General features: G+C 41.0%; 1 protein-coding gene across 1 annotated transcript in view; it reads left to right on the top strand.

Moving 5' to 3' along the window:
• PDE8B (phosphodiesterase 8B) overlaps positions 1-26,375 on the top strand; it is a 223,740-nt gene that overhangs the window by 89,988 nt on the left and 107,377 nt on the right. Inside the window, exon 2 of the mRNA XM_011959219.1 lies at positions 25,485-25,675. The gene's annotated coding sequence lies outside the window, so the exon portion shown is untranslated. The remainder of the gene's footprint in view (positions 1-25,484; positions 25,676-26,375) is intronic.

Raw genomic sequence — 26,375 nt, 5'->3', positions numbered from 1 at the left:
TGTGCTTTGGGCATTTTCTGTTTTCTGTTCCACCAATGGACACAGAACTGTATCCCTTTGGGGAGATGTGAGGCGGATTACCATGGGAGCCCATCTTCAGCTTAGTCACCTGCCTGTAAACAGGCTACTTCCTTCCAGTGCTGCTCTTGTGCTTACCTCTCTAAATCTTCAAAAATAATACAAGAAAGAAATATGGTTCCTTGGGTGTTGCCTCATTGACTTTTGATGTAAGACATAGTGGCCCCAGAGGGTCAAGGTGCAGTGGGGCTTGTCTTCCACGTGTGTTAGCAAAGGGGAGGGGCCAAGGGCTGGGTCTGAGGCCTTGGGGACCTTCCCAGGAGAAGCCTTGCCGGTCTCAGGCTTCTGGCATCTTTGCTAATCTTCTGAAAATGTTGAAGTTTTAATTGTATAGTGTTTCACTCAGGTTGTATGTCATTAGGATGTTAATGGTACTTTTTATCAGTAACTGCTTGGAAATCATGATTATTCTTGCCAAATAAATAAAATTCCTTTTCAAAAAAGGACATTTGCATTTTGTGGCTGACTTTGCATGGGCTACTTACTTTTAAATGGAATTCATTTCAGTGAGATTGGTTTTTAAATGGGAATTAGTGCCCAACAAGGATTCATTACCCTTGGGGCCATCTAGTCTTTGGACTTGGTGACTGAAGGTCATGGTTCATCCCAGCATGAGTGGTCCTGACACACCAGAGTCGGGAAAGTGAGTGTAGTTGGATTCTTGATGGGGTACCAGCTGTGGCTAAAAATCCAGGTGCTTCAGGGTCACATGTCTCTAATGGGAGATTCACATGGAGACAAGCAGGGAAGACATTTCACTTTTGGTCCTCTGAGGCAGTTCTAGCTTAATCAATGATGAAATTGAGGACAGAGGCAGCATGTATAATTGAAATCCACAGGAAATCTCTAAAACTCATTTTTAGCAGGTGGTTCCTGTTTCCTTACCCATCAAATCTATTTACCAGAACTGCTGACCATGTAGCAAAATTTACTGATTCGAATATCATCGCTCCCCACTTTCTCCCAACTTCATGTAATGTTCAGGAGAAGGGAAGGCATCAGAGGCATGCAGGAGGATGGAGGTGGATCAGAAATGAGTGCTTGGGTTTTTCCACAGTCTGGATAATTGCCTCCTGAATAATCAGAGCTAGACTGTTCTTTGCTTGTTCTCTATTACACAATGTAATTTTACATGCTTGAAGTCATCCGGCAGTGTCTATTATCAGTGGTATCTCTAATAAAAGGAAGGAAGTTGGTTGAGGGATGTCACGTTTTGACCATTGCCTTTAAATTCTTGTGCTCTCCCAGTCAGACCTTGCATGATCTTTGGGATCTTGGAATGGAGCTGTGTTTACACACACTCAGCCTAGTCATTTGTGGCTGAATTATTACATTATGAAAGCCTGATGCCTTGGTTTTTGCACTGCATGTACGACAGAAAGAATTTTCACATAATCGTAGCATCGAAGTGCAGTTTGGGTTTTTTGTTTGTTTGTTTGTTTTCCTCATCTGTAGTTAAATCTCTCTAAGGCGTCCTTGTGCTGGCCTCCTTTGGGTACTTGTTGCTTTGTGGATTATATTCTAGACCATGTTTTTTCTCTCCATTTTAATGCATAGTCGATATCAGGCTGAGTTTTTTTTTCTCATGATTGTAGATGACATGACTATGGTTATATAAATAATTTCTCTTTCATCTGATATTTGTCAGGGGGAAGTGGCTTCTCCATTAGACTGTGCCAGCCAAGTTTTCTGTGTTTAGATCTGATGGCATCTGCATGACTTCTCTGTTTATTTTTCTCATTACCATTTCAGAGTTTACAAGAGGATGACCTCTCTATCTTTTCTCACTGCCATATTTTCCAGGCACACTGGGATGTAGCATCCCCCTCCACAGCAAAGCTCGTTGAGTCTAGTAGTAGCCCTTCTTAAGAAAGAACAGTGACAGTGGGGAAGGAAAGAGAGGGCATGGGTGAGGGGCAGTGTAAGACGCTGTGCTGGAAAGCGCATCACTGTGTCTAGTGCACGGTGGGAGACTGAGGGTACTGCCTCCCTCTTTGCAGCCTGACCTCACTGTCTGGGTGGCCCGCCTCAGCAGGAGCGGGTGCCTTGTACCAAATGTTGTGTACACGGACCTCCCTACCTGCTTCTTCTTTCCATGCTCATTGTTTCTCAGCCAGATCTTTCACATCTTATTTATAAGTCATTTAAAAACCCTCACCTCATTTAAAGTCTCTGTGTACACCATCTTAAGGCCTTTCTGGAACAGTCTGAGATATAAGTAAATACATAAATAAGAGCATGGCCTTCCCAGTGAGGCAGACCTGGGCTTAAATCTCAGCTTCATCCTCTGGGGTAAGTGGCTTAACCTTTCTGCAGCATAACCTCTTAAGCTGGAGAAAGGGGCTCAGGATGCCCTGTGGGATTGCCGTGACCTTTACGTGAGATGATGTACATGGGGAATTCATCAGTCCCTTTGTCTTACTGAGGCACAATGCAGTTACTCATCTTGAGCAAGGTCCCCTGAGTCCCAGCCCAATTTTCTAGAATTTTATTTTACCAAGTTTCAGAGAAACCCTGTCTATATTCTGAGGAATTTTAAATATACCACCTTATTCTACCAAATAAATACTTTACTGGAAAGAAAAAAAAAAATGTAGAATATTTATGTAGTGGCTAATGCTCCATTAATGTTAACCCCAAGATAGGAAATAGACTTTCCCAATAAAATTAAATGTAATTTACATTTATTTTGAAATATCTACATATACAATAAGAAAGGTTAATTTAGTAAACACCCATGTGCTCACTACTCACTGCTTAAAAAAATAGGTCATTTACTGAGTGTGGCGGCTCACGCCTATAATCCCAGCACTTTGGGAGGCCAAGGTGGATGGATTGCCTGAGCTCAGGAATTCAAGAACAGCCTGGGCAACATGGTGAAACCCTGTCTCTACTAAAATACAAAAAATTAGCCAGGCATAGCAGCGAGTGCCTGTAATCCCAGCTACCTGAGAGGCTGAGACAAGAGAATCACTTGAACCAGAGAGGTGGAGGTTGCAGTGAGCTGAGATCGCGCCACTGCACTCTAGGCTGGGCAACAGAGCAAGACTCTGTCTCAAAAAAGAAAAAAAAAATAGGTCATTCACAATGTAGCTGAAGCCCTGGCACCTCCCTCCCTGAATTCATTGTCCCCTCCACCAGCAGGACCACTTGCCTCAATTGGGAGTTTGTCAGCATTTCTTTGTACTGTTATAATATACTCCTAAAGTATATTCAGTATTATTTTAAGTATTTTTAAACTTTAAGTAATATCCTAAGGTATGCATCATTCTAAAACTTGTAATTTTTTGTTTTGTTGTTTAACTCAATGTTTGTAAGATTCATACATTTTAAATGAGCGACTTTAGTTGATTCATTTTTATTGCTGTATAATATTCTATTGTATGGATAGTCCTTGAGCTATATATCAGTTTCTTCTGGTGATAGGTATTAATAGACTATGGATTCAGTTTTCTAACTTTTTGTTACAAACAATACTGCTCTGAATATTTTTGTAAATGCCTCTTATATACCCTAGAGATACACTCATACAGGAGGCTGAATTGTAGGATATATACTTCTTCATCTTCACTAGATATCCCAAAACTATTTTTCAAAGTTGCTAAACCAATTTACATGCCCACCAACAATGTATAAGAGTTTCTGAGGGGCCACTTTCTTGCCTATTCTAGATAATGTTTGACTTATTTCTGCCATTCTGTTGATAAAAATAGTTGGATATAAGATAGCATCTCATTGTAATTTAAAATTGTTATCTTCCTGATTACTAATGACGATGAGCATCTATTCATACTTATATTTCCTCTCCTGTAAATTTCTTTTTCAAATCATTTCCCCAGCTTTGTTTTTGGCTGTCTTCTTACTGATGTTTAAAAAATTTTTGTTTTATGGCTGGTTACTAACTTTTTTTTTTAATGTTTTAGATTTCATCTCTCAGGCTCTGGGCCTTTTTCTCTTTTATTACAGTGCTCTTTGCTTTTGTTTTTATTTTTGGTGAATAGAAGCTATAATTTTAAAGTCAAAGTGATTAATCTTTTATCTCATGGTTGTATATTTTGATGAGCAGACTTTTGTATGTTTATGTGATAAAACATCGTGCTGCCAAATTAATGTACTATTCTAAATAATAGGGCATAAAACACAAAGTAGTGAAATATGTCACTGGCTGTGAGTATCTTGTAACTATGAGTAATCGTCCATTTATATTATATAACAAAAAACTATAAAAGAAATTTTTGATTGATTTTGATTGTAAAGTAGGGATATTGTTTGGGGGGGATAATTCACCAAATGTAAAAGACTTTATTTTCCTCATGCCAAGATTATAATCTTATGTTTTTCGTGGAGCTATCTGGAAAAAACCAGTGGAGGTATCTGGAAATAAACACAGATACCTGTCAATGTCTGGGTTCAGTCATGATAGCTGAGTCTTGGGTGGGTGTTGTTACCTTCCACAAGGTAAGTTTTCCATTGATGTTTGTTGAGTAAATGAATATGTAATAGAGTCTGCAGGAGGGGCCATTAAACAAGCAGGAATTGAAGTTAGCAACAGACAAATCTGCTCAAAAGAATAGACTAGTGGTTGTCAATCCTGGCTGCACCCAAGGAGATAAAAAATTGAAGATGCTTGGGCCCCATCCTTAGAGATTTTAGAGATTCCAATTCTCTTGGTTACAAATAGGACCCAGGCATTGACATATTTTTAAAGTTCCCCAGGTACTTCTAATATGCAGCCCAGGTTGAGAACTTCTAGACCGGAGGATTGGAAGCAGGAAGGAGAAGGGAAACTCTTGGGCTGCCCAGTGAGCTCTTGGACCCTGAAAGGTCCAAGGTGTCAGAGTTGCCAGGAAGTGCTGGAGGGCAACCAGACCACAGCCGGGTAAGGCTGGAGGCTGGAGTGAGGGCAGCACCAGCCAGCAGGACCTACAACTGAGAGGGGACAGAAGGAAGAGAGTGTTCTGGGTGTGCTAAGCATGGTTGGCAGGGAAGAGAGGGTGGGATGGGACAGAGTTTCCCAGCATAGAGCAGGGAGGCCCAGCCTCATGGTGGAGTCACCTAGAGACTGCAGGGCCCGTCCCTTTCTGGAAGTCAGAGGACAGACAGGCACCCATTAAAAAGACAAAAGGCAGACACAACCTTTGTTTACCCAGAGCTCAGAAGAATAAAGAACTAAGTTTTGCCTGAGAATGGAGGGTGAACAGGGCACATATTGAGATCATTAAATGCTATTTTTAAATCAGAGCCTACAGGGCAGCAGACAGAGTTGATGAAGAGCATTTAAAAGTGCCTATTTCTGTGCCCACAGCTGGTGTCTTTTCAGTGTAAAATGATCTTCGCTGTGGACCCGTCACAAAATGCAAGTCAAGCTTGCCCTAAGCTGTGTGTGTTTGTGTGTGTGTATGAACTCTCAGTACTGTAGATGGTGGGAAAGAAGGGATTCTAAAGGAGAAGTCATTGAAGTGGGGAAGATTCAGACTCTGAGTTTTGGAACTGAGACACTCCATCCCCACCTGGACACACACGCACATGCATATGCATGCATACCCTTTTCCTTCTTAGAGCTGGGCCAGCCCTGTTAACAAGACTACCAGGGCACAAGTAGGGATCGCCAGGCACTGCAACATCTATTTTGCAGAGTCTGAATGGAGTCCAGAAGTCATACCAGAAATATGAGTGCTGCAGAATTAATGCTTCCAATTTTGGAGCATAGTGGAAGAGCAGTGCACTGGGGGTTAGGAAGAACGAAGTCTCAGTCTTCACTCTGTTACTTAAAAGCTGTCTGATCTTTTCAGTTTAATTCAATTCCACAAAGCATTTACTGAGCATCTTGTAGATGCTGGGGATAAAATTGTGAAAAAGGCAGAGACTATGTCCTCAAGAAACTCACAGTCTTGCCAAGGAGTGAGATATGTAAATGACTAACAAAATCAGTGCTATGAATACAGGAGCACTGAGGAGAGAAATCACTGGTTCTTCTTTGGGTGAAGTTGGACTTGAACCATTGTCAGAGGGCAAGGGCATTGGAGCAGGCCCTTGAAGTATGCGTAAGCTGCTGAGACAGAAAAGGGCTTTCCAGGTCAACTGCTTTCCTTCCTGAATCCTTAGCTTCCCTCTTGTCTGAGGAAGGCTCTAAAACTCGATGCCAAGTTACTTAACAAAATTCCTGAAGCTGAAACTATTAAGAGCTGCAGCAATCACCTCTAGAGAATGTGGTGGCATGACAGGTGAATTAACCAACCTGAACTGCCTTGATTTCTCTTGCGAGTTTGTCCCTTCCATCTGCCTACCCTGCACCAGCTGGGTTGTATCTTGGAGTTCCCTTTCTATTGAAGTGAAGCCAAGCTGAGTTTTTTTCTTGCAATTTTTTTCTTGATCATTGCAGTGTATTTTCCCACTTGCTTTCATTGCTGTAGTTCCTACTCATAGCAGTGTTTTTGTTTAGTTTTTGCTAAATCTCTGTTCTTGGTTATTCAGAAAGTGGGCAAGCCAATGTTTGATTTTCCCAAGTCACAGATCTGATTATGTTGATCCTTTGCTCAAACACCTGCAATGTGATTGGTGCTTAGAGATTAAAAAAGAGAGCTCCTTCCTGTGTCCTCTGAGGATCTGACCCCAGCCTTCCCAGCCGACCCTTTCACATACTGCAATCCAGCTCTCTGGAGACTTGTTTTCTCCCCCCCAGCACCTTTGCTTTCCTGCCTCCATGCCTGTGCCTGTGCTGTTCCCTATGCCTAGAATCTCTTTCCCCAACCTAGCCTCTTCGTCCCCCTTTTTCTCACCATCTGCCTGCCTTCATGAGGCCTTCCTTGATCTCCCCACCTCCCAAACCAGAAGTATTATCTCCTCTTTCTCAGCTTCAAAGTGGGAGAGAAAATGTCTCTTAACCAGAATTCTATATTCAGCCAAATTTCAAGCAAAAGTGAGTGATAGATGTTTACAGATCAACAAAGACTGAATGACTTTGCCACTCTTAGACTTTCTCTGAATGAAAAGATGCATTCCTAATTTTGCAGTCATGGACCCGTGTTGCCAGCTTGAGATAAACAATGGTATTTATACCATGGAAGTCAGCAAATGCTACAAAATAGTACTCGTTGTTGTTGTTTTTCTTTTTGTCTCATGTGAAAGTGGATTGGTGACCCTGCTTCCATGTATATAGGTGTGTATGTTACCATTCACACACATGTACACACAAATATTTGACACACTACGAATGTTGTACAGCACAGTTAAAACTACACTGTAGTTCAGCAGTCCTTCCTCATTAGGCTACTGGGGAAACCCATGTGGCTAGGAAGTGTGTTTCTCTTCACACTCTGGTCCCACCCTCCCCTCTTCTCAGGTGTTGGAATTATGTTGCCTATACGCCCACCCCTGCATTTGTTTCTCTGACCCTGGCAATCTTGGTCACTTCCTGGAATCAGAGCTAATACACTAATTGAAGATTCTGTGCATCTGCAGTTGCTCAAAGTTCATTCTTTGAAGTAGAGAATCTTGGCGTGGCTACACAGATGTCGGTAAATGATCTCCTGTTTCTGTTCATAATTGCTGTTTTATAAATTGGTGAAATGCAGGCACTTAGATGCCCGTGTCAGAAGCAGAACTCTGCAAACTGCCATCTGTGAATATACCTGCTATGGGTTTTTTCTGCTGGTCACTACCTAGTGCCAGCCCTCAGAGTCAGCAAGAACAAGTTCCAGTGTTCTTTTGGGACAGTTGACCTCTTTGGGACACAGAAGCCAAGGCCAGATGACTTGGAGAATAGACCAAGAAGGAAAAGGCAAACAAACAGACACAAAGCAAAGTGTGGGTCAGGACTAGAGGAGCTGGTAAACTGAGGCACCCACGCCAGTAGTGGAGGTAGAGTGACAGCACGTGGGAGGGAGCACAGTGAAGTGGGGCTGGGAGGAGAGAGGCAAGGAATAATAGAGATGCAAGAGGCAGGGGTTTGGAGAAGGTCCCTAAGCAGCAACTTCATAGCCCCTCTTCCTGGCTCTGCTGTCCTCCCACGAGCTCACAGCTCACCTTTCTGCTGGGCTGGGTCAGATGGGAGTTAGAATGCTGGATGGCACGCAGAGAACTGTTGTGGCTATGAGAGAAAGTTGTAGGGTCTTTCCTGCCTTTAGGAAGAAAAATGATACATGTTCTAGCTTGAGAGTTGCTTTTAAAACTCCATGCTCTGACTCTGTGGCCGCTGCCTGTCTGCCGCTAGGATTACAGGTGTGAATGTGCCTGGCACAATGCCTGGGTCAGAGGGACTTAAGGAATGTTCACGGTCATCAGATATTCTCCTGGCAGAGTCAAAAATCGCCTGCCCCTCCCCGCCAGCCTACCATATAAGGTTAGCTGTATGAACACTTCATGTACATATTGATTATTTAGAAAAGTATACAGGCAGCAGGGCACAATGGCTCACTCCTGTAATCCCAGCACTTCGGGAGGCCGAGGCGGGCAGGTCACCTGAGGTCAGGAGTTTGAAAGCACCCTGGCCAACATGGCGAAACCCCATCTCTACTAAAAATACGAAAATTAGCTGGAAGTGTTGGTGGGCACCTGTAATCCCAGCTACTGTGGAGGCTGAGGCAGGAGAATCGCTTGAACCCAGGAGGCGGAGGTTGCAGTGAGCCGAGGAGGCGCCATTGCACTCCAGCCTGGGTGACAGACTAAAACTCTGTCCAAAAAAAAAAAAAAGAAAAAGAAAAACAGAAAAGGAAAGAAAGAAAAGGAAAGAGAGAGAGAGAGGAAGGGAGGGAGGGAGGGAGGGAGACAGGCAACGTATTGGTTAGGTGTGAATTATTATTTTTTGTACAGCCTGTGCCCTTCTTGCAGGAGTCCTTCCCTATCTCTTGGCCTTCTAATGTGAGCCACTTTTTATTTTATTCCTTTTAAATTTTTATTTATGATTTCATTCATTACTTTCTTTTCTGCCACTGGATGACTCCTTTAGGAGCCTAATTTTGCTGGTGAAATCATTCACAGGTGGTTTTGTTGGAGGGCCTTCTGTGTGTGGTGGAGGCAGTGAACTCAAGAGAGATCACAGGGCAAGTGAAAAGATACCCTGGCTTATCAAATGTATCTTAGCGTACTAATTGGTTTCACCTTTTTTTTTTTTTTTTTCAGAGTCTCGCTGTGCTGCCCAGGCTGAAGTGCAGTGGTGTGATCTCAGCTCACTGCAGCCTCCACCTCCCGAGTTCAAGCCATTCTCCTGCCTCAGCCTCCCGAGTAGCTGGAATTACAGGCGCCCACCTGTAATTAGCCACCCATGCCTGGCTAATTTTTGTATTTTGAGTAGAGACGGGGTTTCACCATGTTGGCCAGGCTGGTCTCAAACTCCTGGCCTCAAGGGATCCACCTGCCTCGGCCTCCCAAAGTTCTGGGATTATAGGCATGAGCCACCACGCCTGGCTGGTTTCCCTTTTTAATCATTAACTTTTTTTTTTTGAGATGGAGTTTTGCTCTTATTGCCCAGGCTGGAGTGCAATGGCGTGATCTTGGCTCACCACCTCTGCCTCCCAGGTTCAAGTGGTTCTCCTGTCTCAGCCTCCCAAGTAGCTGGGATTACAGGCGCCCGCCACCGTGCCCAGCTAATTTTTTGTATTTTTTAGTAGAGACTGGGTTTCACCATGTTGTCTAGGCTGGAATTGAACTCCTGACTTCAGGTGATCTGCCTGCCTCGGCCTCCCAAAGTGCTGGGATTACATTAATTTTCTAATCTGGGTTCTGGCACTTGTGCTGCTTTGGAAGGAGGGTGTTTATTTCAATAGCAAAAACTGGCTTGAGAGTGGAGCTGAGCGAAGGGCTGGCAGCCCAGCGACACAGGATGCCCTGGGGCTGGCCCTCTCCTAGTAGAGTTGCTCTTGGGGCTGTGCACATAGGCTACTGGTGTCAGCACCCACACCTTCCAGGATACTGACTGACTTAGACAAAAGAAGAGGAAGAGAAGTCCACACTCAACATGAGCCTGTCGCTTTGACCTGAACACAGCAGTGAAACACTGAAGGAACTTGTCCACAGGCTCAGGGACTCAAAGCCTCCAGTTGGTTTTCATTGTGCCAGGCCTGCTGAGTGGACCTATGGTGGAGGAGGCTGTCTCCCCAAGGAGAGCAGGACAGGCAGCCTTGCCCTCCTGAGAACCCTCCATGGAGGGCCAGGAGCCTATGAGCAGTCATTAGAGGGCTCTTTGAGTTTTCTGCTGGCTGGTTTGGTGAGAGGCCCAAGCGCCCTGCATCAGTTCTTTACACTGCTGTGTTGGGGTGGGGTGAGAGAATCAGCCAGACAGAGGAAAAGAAGACTGACTGGTGCTTTGGAGAGTGTTCATAGCGCCGGCAGCAAGAGTTAAACTTGGGGAAAGGGGAAGAAAGGAGAAAGGGAAATTATTGTAGTTTTGCGAAGTATAATGTAAAGAAAGTTTGCTTTTCTGGTTTGTTTTTTGTAACTGAAAAGCCTCCCATGGCCCTTGGGTCACTGCAAGTGTCTCTGGTTGTGTAAATGCTGCTGCGTGCCGAAGGCACCTCTTCAGACTGACACGGGGCCAGTACAGAGTGTGGCATGCAGGATAAGCTTCCAATAGTGGCAAATGACCGCAGTCTCTTAGAGAAGAACAAAATTGGATCCATGGAGGTGAGGTCAAGACCTTCAACCAAATTAGTCTAGAGAACAGTCATTTTTAGAAATCCCAGTAAAGCAATTAAAAATAAAGACAAATATTTGCTTTATGCTTGCTTCCATCTAACCACTCGCCAAAGGCAGCCAGATGGTGTTGGCCAGTGAACACCAAAGAGCCCTGTGCTCACTCCTGGAGTCATGGGGCAGAGACAAGCCTCTTGTGGTCATCATGGTGTGGTGTTGCTCAATTTATTTGTGGAAATACAACTGAGATGAATAATTTATCCATGGTAAATGTGAGTAAGATTAAGCTGTTTGCCCCTCATAGTAAAACCTGAAGATAAGAAAAAAAAGATCTAAATATAGGAAGGGCTCTTAAACCATAGATGTGATTTAGCCTTGAGATTTAAGAGAAATTTTTATTCTCTTTTGAAATGTCAGAATAATAATGGTCTTAGCATGATGCCCAGCACATAGTAGGTGCTCAGTAAATAATTATTGAATTGTTTCCTTCCATAAAATAGTACATGCTTATTATAAAAATCCAGGCACTTCTAGTAAAAATAACTCAAAGTCCAACCACTTAGCATTTGGGGATGTATCCTCAAAGACATTTCCAATGCATATAAATGTATACTTTATTTTTTAATACAGAAACAGGGCTATGCTATATACATCATGCTTTGTAACCCATCTTTAGTTCAGTAAGCAAGATTCTTCAATTTAGTGCACACAGTGGCATAATGCAATGCATTGCGTAAGGAAGGATGTATCCATTTGTGTAGTTTAAGACTTGACACTTCTCTTGTGCTGTCCTTTATTTAGCAGGTGTCTTCTGCGGAGGTGCGCATCGGGCCCATGAGACTGACGCAGGACCCTATTCAGGTATGCCTCTTTTACTCAGCCGCGTAACTCAAATTGTTTTCTGTTTTTTTGTTTTGTTTTGTTTTTGTTTTTTTGCCATAGAGCCTCCTTCTGTTGCCCAGGTTAGAGTGTAGTGGCTCCATCTCGGCTCACTGCAACCTTTGCCTCCTGGGTTCAAGTGATTCTCCTACCTCAGCCACCCAAATAGCTGGGATTATAGGCGTGCGCCACCATACCTGGCTAATGTTTGTATTTTTAATAGAGATGGGGTTTCACCATGTTGGTCAGGCTGATCTCAAACTCTTGACCTCAGGTGACCTGCCTGCGTGGGCCTCCCAAAGTGCTGGGATCGCAGGTGTGAACCACTGTGCCCGGCCTGACTCAAACTGTTTTCTTGAAGACCTAATCATTTCCCTATTTTGAGTGTAAATATAATGGATAGATTGCATGGTGAATTGTGAGAAAGAACAACTCTTCCACCCCAAAACTAGTCTGCTCCACATCTTGCTACAGCCAGAAAGGGAAGAAGCAATGAAATGGTAAAGGGCTGGACTTTGTCATGAGTCACAGCTGGGTGGGAATCTTGGCTCTACCTTTAATCAGCTGTGTGACCTTGCATATATTGTTTCACTCCTCTTACCCAGTGTCCTGTCTGCAAAATGGAGATGATTATGCCTCAGAGAATTATAAGTTAAATGAGAGCATAGGATGCCTAGAACTTTATCTGGCAGTTATCATTAATTGAGAAGATGGTTGGTAAATGATAGCTGTTGCTGTTGTGTGGGAATAGAAGATGATAAAATGCTCCCCTACATCTTCCACGTGACTTAAGCCAAGCAGCCTACTGGGCTCTGTAACACAGCAGGAACTGGTGTCCAAGGATACAAGGCCCAGCCACCTGTAGGATTGACTTCACTCTAATTATGGCAGCAACTGTGTCCTCCTTGCAGCCCTTCCAAGTTCCTGTGCCCCCTTGAGAGAAACATGTATGAAAAGGGCGTTTGTACCCTTTTAAATAATTTCTAAATCCTTATCTGCATATAAGCCATCCCATTAGGCCTAAATAAGTTAACTTCCTCCTTGTAAAAACTATAGCTTATTAGCACCTGGAATCTTGTCCCGTACTTGGGACAAGTAAAGATGCAGAAAAGATGTAAACAAGTCAACCAACATATAGATGAAAGTGAAAAACCAAGCAAGGAAATGTGCTATTTGATTTATGAGCAAATGGAAAAAGAAAATAATGTTTTATAGTTGCTTGGTAAAAGAAATGCAAATCTAGGGAAAGGAGAAAAAAAAAAAAGGAAGAGATTTAGCTTGGGAAAATTTGATGAAAACAAATTTAGGAGCAGAGAGAGAGAGAAAAATAAACACCAGCCACAACTATTTGTATAGAATACAAACAAATGGAAAATTTCAGTAATCATTCTGAGCCATGTCCTTTGTACTCCAATTTTGAATAAAGGCAATAACAAATAAAGGAGTTGATGTCAAGGACTTATTCCCAAAGCAATTTCCAGAATACTGTTTGGGATTAGTATGGTTTTAGATCAATTTCATCTACCTTCATTTTTGTCCTATGCTACACTAGCAATGAATGCTCATAAGGATGTCTCATTCTTTTAAACATGTAAGTTGTTAAATGTTAAAATATTTCAAATATTCCTAAAGGTGCATGTGTGTACCAACACCCACTTCTATCATATATTAATGGTATGTCTTCTTTGTTTCAGAGTTTTTCTCAGAAACAAAAGATTGTAGATACTGTTTAAGCCCTTTATTTATCCCTTTGCTGCCCCTTTCTTTCCTCTCTGAAAGCAACCACTATGATAAATATTTGTATACTCACTCTTTGTGTGTATGTCCATTCATAATATGTACACTTGTTATGAATTCTTTTTAGCTCTGTTTGAAAGGTGTTGTGCTGTAAGCATCATTCTTCATTCATCAGTTGGTGTCGTATCTAAAAATTCATTGCCTAATCTAAGATTGTAAACATTTACGTGTTTGTTTTCTTCTAAGAGTTTTATAGTTTTAGATCTTACATTTAGCTCTATAATCCAGTTTGGGTTAATTTTTGTTTATGGTGTGAGGTAGGGGGTCCAGCTTTATTTTTATCTAGTTGTCCTAGCAGCATTTGTTTAAAATACTCTTCTTTCACCTGTTGACTTGACTTGGCATCTTTGTCAAAAATCAATCATAAATGTGAGGATTTACTGTTGGACTCTCAGTTCTATTCCATTGATTTATATGTCTGTCCTTATCCAGTACCACGCTGTCTTGATTACTGTAACTTTGTAGTAAGTTTTGAAGTTGTGAAGTGTGACTCCTCCAACTTTAGTCTCATTTTTCAAGATTATTTTGGCTATCTGGGTCTCTTGCATCTTTGTATGAATTTTAGGACCATTTTGTCAATTTCAGTGGGGGCTTCGGAGAGCCAGCTGGGATTTTGATAGGGATTGCAATGAATCTATAGACCAATTTCAGGAGTATTACCATGTTAACAATTTTGTTTTCCAGTCTGTGACCATGAAATGTCTTTCTATTTTGCAGGATCTTATATCCTGCAACCTTGCTGAACTCATGTATTAGTTTTTCATGAATATAGAAATTCCTATAATCCTCAGGATTATATATTATAGGTTTAAATTCCTATAATCCTAAGGAAAGCCTAATGAATTCCCATAGAAATTCCTTAGGATTTTCTGTGTACAAGATCATGTCACAATCTAGATGCTTTTTTTTTCTTCTCTTGCCTAATTGCCCTGGCTAAAACCTGCAGAACAATGGTGTGTTTAGCTTTTTAAGATACTTCTAGACCTTTTCCCAAAGTACCATTTTACACTCATACCAGCAATATGAGATTTCTGGTTACTCTAAATCCTTGATAATATTTGATGTTGTGAGTCTTTTAAATTTTAGCTACTCTAGTGAATGAGTAGTTTTATTCTCGTGAATAAATAGTATAAATAAATAGAATAAATAAGTAAAGAATAAGTAGTATCTTATCGTGATTTAAATTTGCATTTCTCCATGACTAATGATGAGCACTTTTTTATTTGTTTATTAGCCATTCCTCTATTTTCTTTTGTGAAGTGTTTGGTCAAGTCTTCTCCTCATTTTTTAATTGGGAAATTTACTGAGTTGTATGAGTTCTTCATATATTATTGTTACAACTCCTTTGTCAGATTCTGAGAACATTTTCTCCCAATCCATGGCTCTTTTATTCATTTTCATAACTCTGGCTTTTGAACAATAATTTTCCATTTTGAAGAAATCTATCACTTTTTAAAAAATGGTTGTTGCTTTCTGTGCTTTAAAACTCTTTATCTACTCCCAGGTCAAGAAAATATTTCCTGTTTTCCTCTAGAGACTTTATTGTTTTAATTTTAAATCTATAATCTATCTCAAGTTAATTTTTGTGTACAGTGTGATATGGGTGTCAAGGCTGATCCCCCCACCCCACCATATTGATGTCTGGTTGTTTCCAGCTCTACTTATCACAAAGACTATTCTTCCCCATTGAATTGCTTTGATGCCTTTGCTACTGATTTTTTTAATATTTGTTGCAGCTTGTTTGGTGGCCAAGTATGTAGTCAGTTTTTAGATTAATACTCCACAAAAAGGGATAAAAAGATGTATTCTCTATTTGTTGGACAGAGGGTCCTATTTACATGAATTACTTCAACTTCATTAATCGTGCTATTCAAACCATCTCTATTAATTTTTTACTTAAATTTTGTGACTGTGTGATCTATCAGTTTCTAATTACAGTGGATTTGTTGAAATCATCAATATCCGTTAATATTTGCTGGTATTTTGAGTCTGTGTTGTTAGGTGTATCCAAGTTCTTGATTGTTGTATATTCTTGATGACTGTCTCTTTTATCATTTTGTAGTGTCCTTCTTTAACCTTTTCCCTTAACCTTTTCGCTTATATTCTGTTTTATCTATTTATAATATTTCCAGGCCTGCTACCTTTGGTTAACATTTTCCTAATATATCTTTTTCTGTTGTTTTTTTTTTTTTTTCTCAGAAACAAAAGACTGCAGATACTTTATAACTTTATTTTGAGTAGCCTCTTTTAAGCAGTATGTCGGGTTTTTTTTTTCAATAAAAATATGGGAGCTGGCCAGGTGCGGTGGCTCACGCCTGTAATCCCAGCACTTTGGGAGGCCGAGGCAGGCGGATCACGAGGTCAGGAGATCCAGACTATCCTGGCTAACACGGTGAAACCCCGTCTCTACTAAAAATACAAAAAATTAGCCAGGCGTGGTGGCGGGCGCCTATAGTCCCAGCTACTCGGGAGGCTGAGGCAGGAAAATGGCGTGAACCCGGGAGGCAAAGCTTTCAGTGAGCCGAGATCATGCCACTGCACTCCAGCCTGGGTGACAGAGCGAGACTCCACCTAAAAAAAAAAAAAAAAAAGGGGGGGAGCTAAAATCTGTTTCTATAATGTTTGTCTTTTAATAGGTGAGTTAAATCTGATTACATTGAGTGTGAATACTGATACAATTGTTTTATTTTGTATTTTCTATTTATTAACCTTTTCCTTTTGTTTTCTTGTTTCTTGTTTCTGCTTATTAAGTTGGGTATGTTTTTGAAGCTACATTTTCTTTTCTCTAATATAGGTATACTGCTATTCTTTTAGTGGTTACCCTGAAATTATTATTGTTACTATTTTTGAGACAAAGTCTCGCTCTGTCACCCAGGCTGGAGTGCAGTGGCACAATCTCGGCTCACTGCAACCTCCGCCTCCCAGGTTCAAGCGATTCTTCTGCCTCAGCCTCCCAAGTAGCTGGGACTATAGGTGCATGCTACCATGCCCAGCTAACTTTTTGTATTTTTAGTAGAGACAGCGTTTCATCATATTGGCCAGGCTGATCTTGAACTTCTGACCTCATGATTCGCCCACCTTGGCCTCCCAAAGTGCTGAGATTACAGGGGTGAGCCACCGTGCCCAGCCTGAAATTATTTTTAGTATGCATGATTAGCAGTCACATTTTATAACAAAATCTCACCATACTATCTTTCTGTCCTCTCAAACATGATACAGTCCTTTGCAGAATTTAAGTACCTCCTGACAGCCCCACCCTCCCACAACTGAAAAACACTTGTCTATAAATTTGAATTTATTATATGTGGCATATTAAAACATACAAAAATAATTTTGATATGTGCTCATAACCTATGAAACATAATAACAAATTGAATACCATAAACTCATAAGCCCGCCACCCAATGCAAGACCTGGAACATTACAAGTGCTACTGTATACCCCATTGATTTCCCTCACATGAGTTTGGCTCCAAATAACAGCAGATGCAGGTGGTAAAGAGTCCCTCTTTGAGTGAGGGACACAATAATTAAGAGTTTCTTTTAAAAAAGTTAATAAACTCAACTTAGAACCAAGGATGGCTTCACTATGTCTCATTCAAACATAGAGTTTTGACTCAATGATTTATGCCATAAGAATCTACTGAGTACCTCCTATGTTCGGGGCTCTATGCTAAGTGTTGCAGGGGAGAGAGAAAAGGTACCATGTTCCCTGACCACAGAGAGAGGTCTGGAAGGTCAGTTTTATTGTCCATAACACACTAATTTTCAGTGCATTGATATCTAGTGTTTTTTTGCTTCTGCTACTAACATTGCAACTGACTTAGAAAAATCAAGCTATGTCCTAGTGCTTTTATTTTACTTTTTTTTCTCCTTTTTTTCCTTCACTGCAGTGCTAAAAATATTAATTAGCTACATCAGCCAGAGCCCTTAGGGTTTGGGAGGAAATGGCTTGATAAGAATATTTCAGGATATAGTTGCTTTTGAGGGTGCATTTCTGAGTTCATCAGGGGAAATTTACTCCCATGTCAGGAAATGTACTCCCATGGGGCTCCACACACCCCACACAGAGCTGGTAGGAGCACAGTTAGGAGTGGAATGGATTGGAAGTGCAGAGTGGTGCTGTAGAGCACGTCTCTCCTGCGTGAGTTGATGTGACCCACAGTGAAAGTCATATTTTCCAATCTTGGCTAGAAAATAAAAAGCAGAGGAAGTATTATGAGGCAGGAGATCCAAATCAACATGAGACTGTCTGAAAAATCAAGTGGCCTTTTCTTCATCCATACCTGGAACACATTTACTTCCCCAGTGTGCAGAATTTGTGTGTTTCTGCTTAGAGAGTCCTGTCCCCATTCCCCCTCACGCTAGGCTTTCCAACTGGACTTGGAAATGGATCCCCACAGCTGTGACCTAAGCTTTTTCTTAGCAAGGTCACATCCCCTTTCAAAGCCTGGCCAAGATGGTGAAACCCCGTCTTTACTAAAAATACAAAAATTAATCAGATGTGGTGGCTGCACCTGTAATCCCAGCTACTTTGGAGGCTGAGGGAGAGAATTGCTTGAACCTGGGAGGTGGAGGTTGCAGTGAGCCAAGATAGCACCATTGCACTCCAGCCTGGGCAACAGAGTGAGACTCCAACCCTAAAAAAAAAAACCACAACAACAACAAAAACCACCTTATTCTTCCATGTTGTAGGGCATGGGTTTTCTGGAACCATTATATTTTTGGGGATGTTATATATTGGAGATCACATGGCCTGATAGGGAGGTGACCTTCACATATTAAGTGAAATGACTGAGGGGTGGAGATGTTCAGACTCAGTAACTTGCTGTGGCCAGCATTTCTCTTGCTGTCTGTCCTTACTGCTGCTACCAGGTTGCGTCTTCTACCTCGTCCAGCCAGTTTCAAAGAACCACAGAGTTGTTAAGAATTTTCGTCTAATATTATAGGTAAAAATATTTATGGAGCTGAGAGACAGTAAGTTACTTAACATAGTGATTGCAAAGGCCCTGGGGTCAGGCCAGCCTCGGTTCACATCTTGCTGGCAGTGCAGCTGTGGACAAATTTTTTAACCATCTAAGCCTCAGTTTCCATGTCTATAAAATAGGAATCATTCCCACCTTCAAAGAGTTTCTGTAACTGGTTATTGAGTGAGACAGTATGTTTCTAGTACATTCAGTATAGTGGCTGGCCCTTAGAAAATTCTCATCAAACTGTAGCTGTAATCAGCATCACTTTCCTAGGGACATTTAAGGAAAGTTCTCAGACCATTTTTTTAAACTCAATTAACCCCTCCTCTGATCACATTGGCCACTTGTTTAGTATTATGCAGAAACAGCTTATGTGATCTATATATGTGATCTGCTTTAGAAGCTCCCTATTACCAGGTGTTTGCTTAAAGCCAAACTAAATATTCCAAAAACTGGATGTTTAATAGTAGACATTGACAATCCATTGAAGACACATAGATATACCCTCATTAAGAAATAATGCTAGTAATAACACCTATATTGCCTTATTCAAGATGAGGAAAAGTTAGTTTTTGTTTTCATCTTTTTTTATAATTAGCTGTCACCAGATAAAGTAGTTTCATTCTAATTTAGCTGTCAAAGACAGATTATTGCTATCCTCAAAAAGATGTGTTTCAGCTTTCTTTGAGGTATTTGTAGTTAGTTTTGAAAAGCAGGTATCTCTTGCTTTGTACAGTTCTAATGTGCACAGATTTCATGGTTTACTTAAATAACACCAGACCCCAACAACATGTTTCAGATTGCGGTTACATCAGTGTTTTAACTGTGAATAAATGCATAAAGCATAAACTTTGCAGCTGGTTCTTCAGTCCGCAAATCACTATGTAAATAACAAATGTGCAGCATCATCAGTAACCTATCGCTTTTTTTAACCATAACTTTTTTTAGCCAAAGACTCTGGTTGGTTTCTGCCTATCTGTTATTCAGCCTAAGTACAGACAGCAAAGCATGTAGTTGTGTTGCCTCCTATCTCTTCGTGATAAACCCACATGACATTATGCAAAAATAGATCGTCGAAAGAGGGAATGAGCTAACAAAGATGAAAGTGCAATGAAGAGATGAAAAATGATAATGCTGTGAGTGAAATTTGAATCAAATGTAATTGGACTTAGAGGAGAAATAGTTGACTGTGGAATGCCGACATTGCTGTCTTTGAGAGATTCTAGACATGTAGCTGGTAGAAGTTAGTGAATGTAAGTTCATCAACATAAATGAGGACAGTGGTGTGACAAAAAGGATGAAGTCATAGAGGTAGTGCAAAAACTTCACAGTAATTAAAGGAGCTCTGGGGATATTTCATGATACTGAAAGCACAGAGGATTAAATGTCAGCAGCTGATCCAAAGTTATGAGTATGATAATTTGCCAAGGCATAGAAAAGATGCTCACTTCATATCATAACTGATACAACTAGAAGAAGGTGGCAAGCACTGTCCAAACTACTCTTGATAATTTTTTTAAATAAATAAAACATTTTAATTCTCAATGTTTCTAATATTTTAAATTGCAATATATTAAATAAATTTTAGCTTTATAGTTTTTTCATTTCCCTAATATTTATAACCAAGAATAAGAAAATTTTCAGTATGTTGACATAAATCTTTAAAGGTCACAAAACAATCATAATTTTTACCATTATTTATTAAGATAACTTTACATGGTCATTTTTTTCATTTTTATTTTTATAGAATATAAAAATGCAGATTTCTTGCATGCATATATTGTGTACTGGCTTTCAGTGTACCCATCACCTGAAAAGTGAAAAATGTACACACTCCGTAAGTTTTCAACCCTCATGCATGGTCATTATTATAGTCTGATTCTACCATGCAAGTGAGGATTGCCAATAGCTGTGTTCTGACTATGGACAGAACACACGCTGGCTGAGCTCTGCTCCGGTAAGAGGTTTCCTCATTGTTCCAGGCTTCAGCCCAGATCAGTTCTGCCTCTTCTCCTCTTCTACTGTGTTTACAAGGGTACAGTGAGATTGATGTGACAAAACTACTTCCTTCTGCTTGTTCTCCTGTGCTTGGATTCTTGTCCATGCTTCGTTTATCTGTGGTCACCACTTATTGGTGCGTTTATTATAATTATCTGCTTCCTTGACTGGAGCCCATGGGAGGAGACTGGCCTATGGCTATCTCTGTCATCTTTTTATTCCCAGTTCTTAACGTCTTGCATAACAAGTCATCAATAAATATTCTTTGAATGAATGTTGAGCATATTATTTTGAGGAAGCACAAGGTCAGTTTACTGTTACTCTTTACAGATCAAGTTCAGTTATAACACTATTAGTAATGATTTTTCAAAAATATGTTTTGCCGAATCATTTATATGAGTTAATCATTTATTGACCTCAGTTAATAGTCAATAAATCTTAACAAATGGCCATGTCAAAGGAATGAGAAATACTGATACACAGAATATTAAAGCTGAAAAGGGATTACATTACTTAAGTTTTTATTTTGTTTTTATTTTTCGATTGTAAGTAATAACTGCCTTATACCAAAAAAGTACATAAGTAAATAAGAAATGTATTAGAAGGATAGTGCAATTTTTTTTTCAGACTCCAAGAAAGAGTTGAAAAAGGTGGGTGGCTTGGGAAGGGTATCCATGGGCCATCTCTGAGCCCTTTGACATCAGTAGTTTAACATTCTTGCATCAATATCTTTTTTTTTTTTTTTTTTGAGATGGAGTTTCTCTCTTGTTGCCCAGGCTGGACTGCAATGGCACGATCTCAGCTCACTGCAACCTCTGCCTCCCAGATTCAAGCAATTCTGCTTCAGCCTCCTGAGTAGCTGGGATTACAGGCATGAACCACCACGCCTGGCTAATTTTGTATTTTCAGTAGAGACGAGGTTTCTCCATCTTGGTCAGGCTGGTCTGGAACTCCTGACCTCAGGTGATCCGCCCACCTCGGCCTCCCAAAGTGCTGGGATTACAGGCGTGATCCACCGCACCCAGCCAATATCTCTATTCTTAGTGGGCCACAGGTCCCAGTTCCTAGCCTTTGTGTCTCTCTGTTCAAATTCTAAATTCCTGGAATCATAATATCATTAGCCCAGCTATAGCCTGGGAGATGGGGACAAAGAGTCCAATTTGGGCTACTTGGATCTACTACTTTCCTGGAGAAGGTATTATTTTCAAGAACTAGGCAGATACTTTTAAAAGGTGATTGCTATAGTGTTTTACTCTAAAGTATATATTCTTTATTCCCATAAATTTTCACTTTGATTAGGAATTAAATAATTGAAAAGCAGTCTTTCTAATTTTTTTATAAATAGGAAAATGTTTAAATATTAGCCAAAGAAATTCTCTCCTGAGTGCCTTACCATACCTAAATAATAAGATCCTTTGGCCTTACCATACCTGAATAATAAGATCTGTGTCATGATACAGATCTTATTATTCAGGTATGGTAAGGCCAACAGATCTAGGAACAATTGGCATTGAAAAAATAGTTACAGTTCCCAGAGCGGGAGGCACAGTGTGCCACCCAGGGCCACGCTGGGAAGCACCACAGTCAGTCAGGAGGCAGAGGGAGTGGGAGGAGATCGCATGCAAGAGCCTCCACTGTGGTTTCCATGGGAAGGCTTGGGTGAGGCAGGGTGAGCAGGGTTAGGCCAAGCTAGTCTGATTAATTTCAGAAAGGTCTGGGACATATTGGTGGTTCTAGTTGTCTGGTACCTGGCCCTAGGGTGATTAGGGTTGGGGAATTGTGGCCTGGAGGGTAAGAACCAGAGGTGGTGGTGGTTGGGGAATGGGCTCTGGATTGGTTGATTTGCATATGAAAGGCATGCTCACAGGAGAATTGTGTGCTATCTGTAGGAATTAGCAACCCTGAGAAAGGCAGTCCTTCCAGGGTCAGCAAAGCGCCAGAAGTCGAAGCATCGGAAACACAGAAAATAAAAATATACAATTAATACAGCTGTCCACCTTCAATCAGTTTTATGAGTTTCCATGTGAAATCCAGTTTTGTAAGACCTTCAAATGGCCTAGAAGGCCTTATCATGGTCTAGCCCTCTGCCGTGAACTTGACCTGCTCCCACCCTTTTGTCCTCACACCCTCCCTTCAGTCACCCTGGCTCCCTTGCAGTCTTTAGAACACACCAGGGGCTTATAGAACTCTGCCTGGAATGCTTTTCCTTCCAACATAAACTGGGCTTGTCTTTCTATTCCCTTCAGGCATTTGCTCACATGTCACCTTCTCAGCGGGACCTATCCTAACTGCCTACTTCCTTCTGCTGCCGGCACCCACTGCTGACCCCCCTTACTCTGCTCTGCTGGGTTTCACATAGCACCTGTCATTTATTACCATTCTGTATAATGTACTTACTTAATGGTCTATTTATTGTGTATGCCTCTACCACTATAATGCAAAGAGTCTTTATTTTGTTCGTCAACATAACATAAGCAGTTAAAAGCAGTGTTTCTGAAAATTAGTTATAGTTGTTGTAATGCCCAACAAGAGAATTGTTATTCTTACTGTATTAGTCAAAGATTGAGGCATAATGATGTCAAGGAAATATAAGTTGTTGAAATTCTTGTTTAAAAATCCATAATTCAGCCAGACAGGTGAGAGACAGGAAGTTTTTCACCTTTTTTGACTTCTAGGTTTGGCATATTGAGTTTCTCGTGTCAATACCACAGCTACACCAAGTAAAAGGTTATTGACTTTTTGCACCAACCAGTTTATTCTACCTGATTTTTCTCATTCAGGTCCCCCTGTTAACAGTTGGATAGGAAGGCTTTGGTTATGAAAATCCATGAGGTTGTGTCCTTCATTTTTCTTGGGAGAGCCACCTCCCATTTCTTCCTGGAAGGAACTCTGTGGCTAGAAATGTTAGGAGCTTCCTGGGCTGCAGCGGGACAGACCCTAGTCAGCCCAGGGTGCTCTTAAAAAATGGCATATATAATATATCCAGATATTTATCGATATTAAGGAATTATTGGGGAGGTTTAGGTATGAAATGATACTGTGGTTTTGTTCTTTTTAAAAAATCTTTATCTTTCACAGATGCATATGGATGAGATAAAATAGCTGGATTTGCCACAATCTGTTGTAAGAGCTAGGAAAATGGGTAGGGATAGAGATGAACCCACATTGGCTAGGAGCTGGTTATTGCTGAAGCCGGGTAAGGAGTACATGAGTTTCATTATATTATTGTTTCTGCTTTTCTATATACTTCCAATTTTCAATTAATAAAAGTATTTTTCAGCTGGGCATGGTGGTGCATGCCTGTAATCCCAGCACTTTGGGAGGTCAAGATGGGCAGATCATGAGGTCAGGAGTTCGAGACCAGTCTGGCCAACATGGCAAAACCCCGTCTCTACTAAAAAAAAATACAAAAATTAGCCGGGTGTGGTGGTGGGCGCCTATAATCCCAGCTACTCAGGAGGCTGAGGCAGGAGAATCGCTTGACCCTGGAAGGCGGAGGTTGCAGTGAGCCGAGATTGTGCCATTGCGCTCTAGCCTTGGTGACAAGAGCAAGATTCTGTCTCAAAAAAAAGAAAAAAAAAGTAGTTTTCAAATGTAATGATTGGACAATTTGGCTTGTTTCTGATTTTAAATGAAACACGTTTGGTATTTCACCATGATGAATATGTCGACTATTGACTCAAAAGCTCTTCATGTTGAGAGACTACCCTTCTATTTCTAATTGTTTAAACCAGACGTGGGTGCAGAAGAGTATTGAGTGCCTTAACAATATTTTGAGATTATTATAGGTTTTTCTTATTAGATCTATTGCTGGGAGGTGGTCTTACATCTTATTCATAGTAAAGCCCTCTCGCATTTCTCAGAAGACCCCACAAGTAGTTGTTTTTTCATTTCTCAAATATTTACTGAACAGCTAGGAAATGCCAGGCTAGTGCTGGGCATGGGGGGTACAAGCAGGGGACAAGCCAGGCCGAGCCTTTACTCTCCTGAAGCTTACTTCTCTAGTGAGGGAGATGGACCATAAATACATAAATGACCTCAGGTGATGGTAGGACAGTCTGGTTCTCTCTAGCTGGCAGAGAATCTGTGTTCCTGGACCCAGGCGATGATGAGGGAGGAACTGTGTAAACTATTGCTACCTTCTTTCCTGTGGGCAGAATTGCTTCTCAATGAGGCAGTTCATCAATAGAAGCACATTTCCCTCAACTGAACTCCATCAGCTTTACATTTCATGATCATTCTTTCCAGATTTTGGCAAAGATTGGATGTTAAAATTCATTTTTGAGGTTGTTTTGAGTTCCCTTACTTCCTTATGTCTGTAGGTATTTTAGTGTTAAGTTCAAAGAGGTGGCCTCCAGAGACGTAAAGGCAAATACCACTTGCAACTGGAATCAAATACATGTATTGTAAATGTAAACCATAATCTAACCTGTGTTAACTATCTCATTAATAATTTTACTTCTTATTTAAAAACAAAGCTAATTAGGAAATTAGAAATACTTGTAATTACAGTGAGTCACAATCACCACCAGAGTGAATGGGCACCTTCTCTGTGCTTATTCAGTTCTCAGAACTAACTTATGTGGCACTGTTCTTTCACTCTTACAGCCAAGAAACTACAGGCCAAAGAGGTGAAATACCTTGTTCAAAGACCACTGTAACCAACTGGAGGAGCTGGGATTTGAACCCTGGTAGCTTCCCTCCAGAGGCCCCATTTTAAACCAGTATACCATAGGCCTGGTCTTTTGGTTGTTTTGGGGGGATTGTTTTTGCTTTTGTTTTAGACAGGGTCTCACTCTGTTGCCCAGGCTGGAGTGCAGTGGTGCAATCATGGTTCACTGCAGCCTCTACCTCTCAGGCTCAAGCGGTCTTTTCATCTCAGCCTCCTGAGTAGTGCAGACCACAGGAATGTGCTACTGTGCCTGGCTAATTTTTTTGTATTTTTTATAGAGGCGGGGTTTTGCTATGTTGCCCTGACTGGTCTCAAACACCTGGGCTTAAGTAGTCCACTGCCTCAGCCTCTCAAAGAGCTGGGATTACAGGCATGAGCCACTGTACCTGGCCAGTAGGCTTGTTTTTAATAGTCTCTGTGGATGATGATTTACTTCAAGATGCTCTTTTTGTTGTGTTTCAGGTTTTGCTGATCTTTGCAAAGGAAGATAGTCAGAGCGATGGCTTCTGGTGGGCCTGTGACAGAGCTGGTTATAGATGCAATATTGCTCGGACTCCAGAGTCAGCCCTTGAATGCTTTCTTGATAAGCATCATGAAATTATTGTAATTGATCATAGACAAACTCAGAACTTTGATGCAGAAGCGGTGTGCAGGTACCTTCTCTAATTTAATATGCTTAGTAAATGTTCGCTTAACAGCTTAAAATGAATTTTATTTACAGATATCTTTAATTTATTTCAAATATTTTTAAAATATGTGTTGATGTTTTGAAGCAGTGTATACAAATGTCTATGGTGAAAGCTATAGCTCCTTCCTGTAGATTTCTCTCTCCTCTTCTACTTTTCCACATTTGAGTTGTACTAAATTTAGAGGTGTGAGCTGGGCTCCCCTGATAACTTCAGGGTATTCCCCCCACCCTGTGTATTGCTCATAAAAAAGATTAAAATTCACACAGTTCTCATTACACAGATACGGTTTGGATTTAAACTAGCTATTTTAATCTTCATTATTCTCTCCCAAAATGAACATCGGAAATGTGTGAAATATAAATTTTTTCCTGCCTGACACAGATGGGTAGATCCCACAGCAGGCTTCCCAGTCATGGAGTGAAGGCAGCCACTTTGCAGCAGCAGCAGATCTTCCAGGGACCCAAACCTCCTGCTTGTTTAAAGAAATGCTTGCACTCTGGGGAGGAAACACAGGCCTGTTCATAAATAAATGCTCAGTCATAAGAGTTAGCTCTGGATGAACTGATTCATTTAGCAGAAGTGGAATGCTTTGAAGCTAGATGGAAGAGGTCACTAATTAAATGCTAGACCAAGACAGAGTCCAATTGCATGGGGAGCTGGAATT

The sequence above is a fragment of the Colobus angolensis genome, unplaced genomic scaffold, assembly GCF_000951035.1.
Source record: "Colobus angolensis palliatus isolate OR3802 unplaced genomic scaffold, Cang.pa_1.0 Scaffold49, whole genome shotgun sequence".
NCBI classification, from domain to species: Eukaryota; Metazoa; Chordata; class Mammalia; order Primates; family Cercopithecidae; genus Colobus; species Colobus angolensis.
The sequence above is the reverse complement of the archived record's forward strand: the minus strand, read 5'-3'. Positions and strand labels throughout refer to the sequence as shown.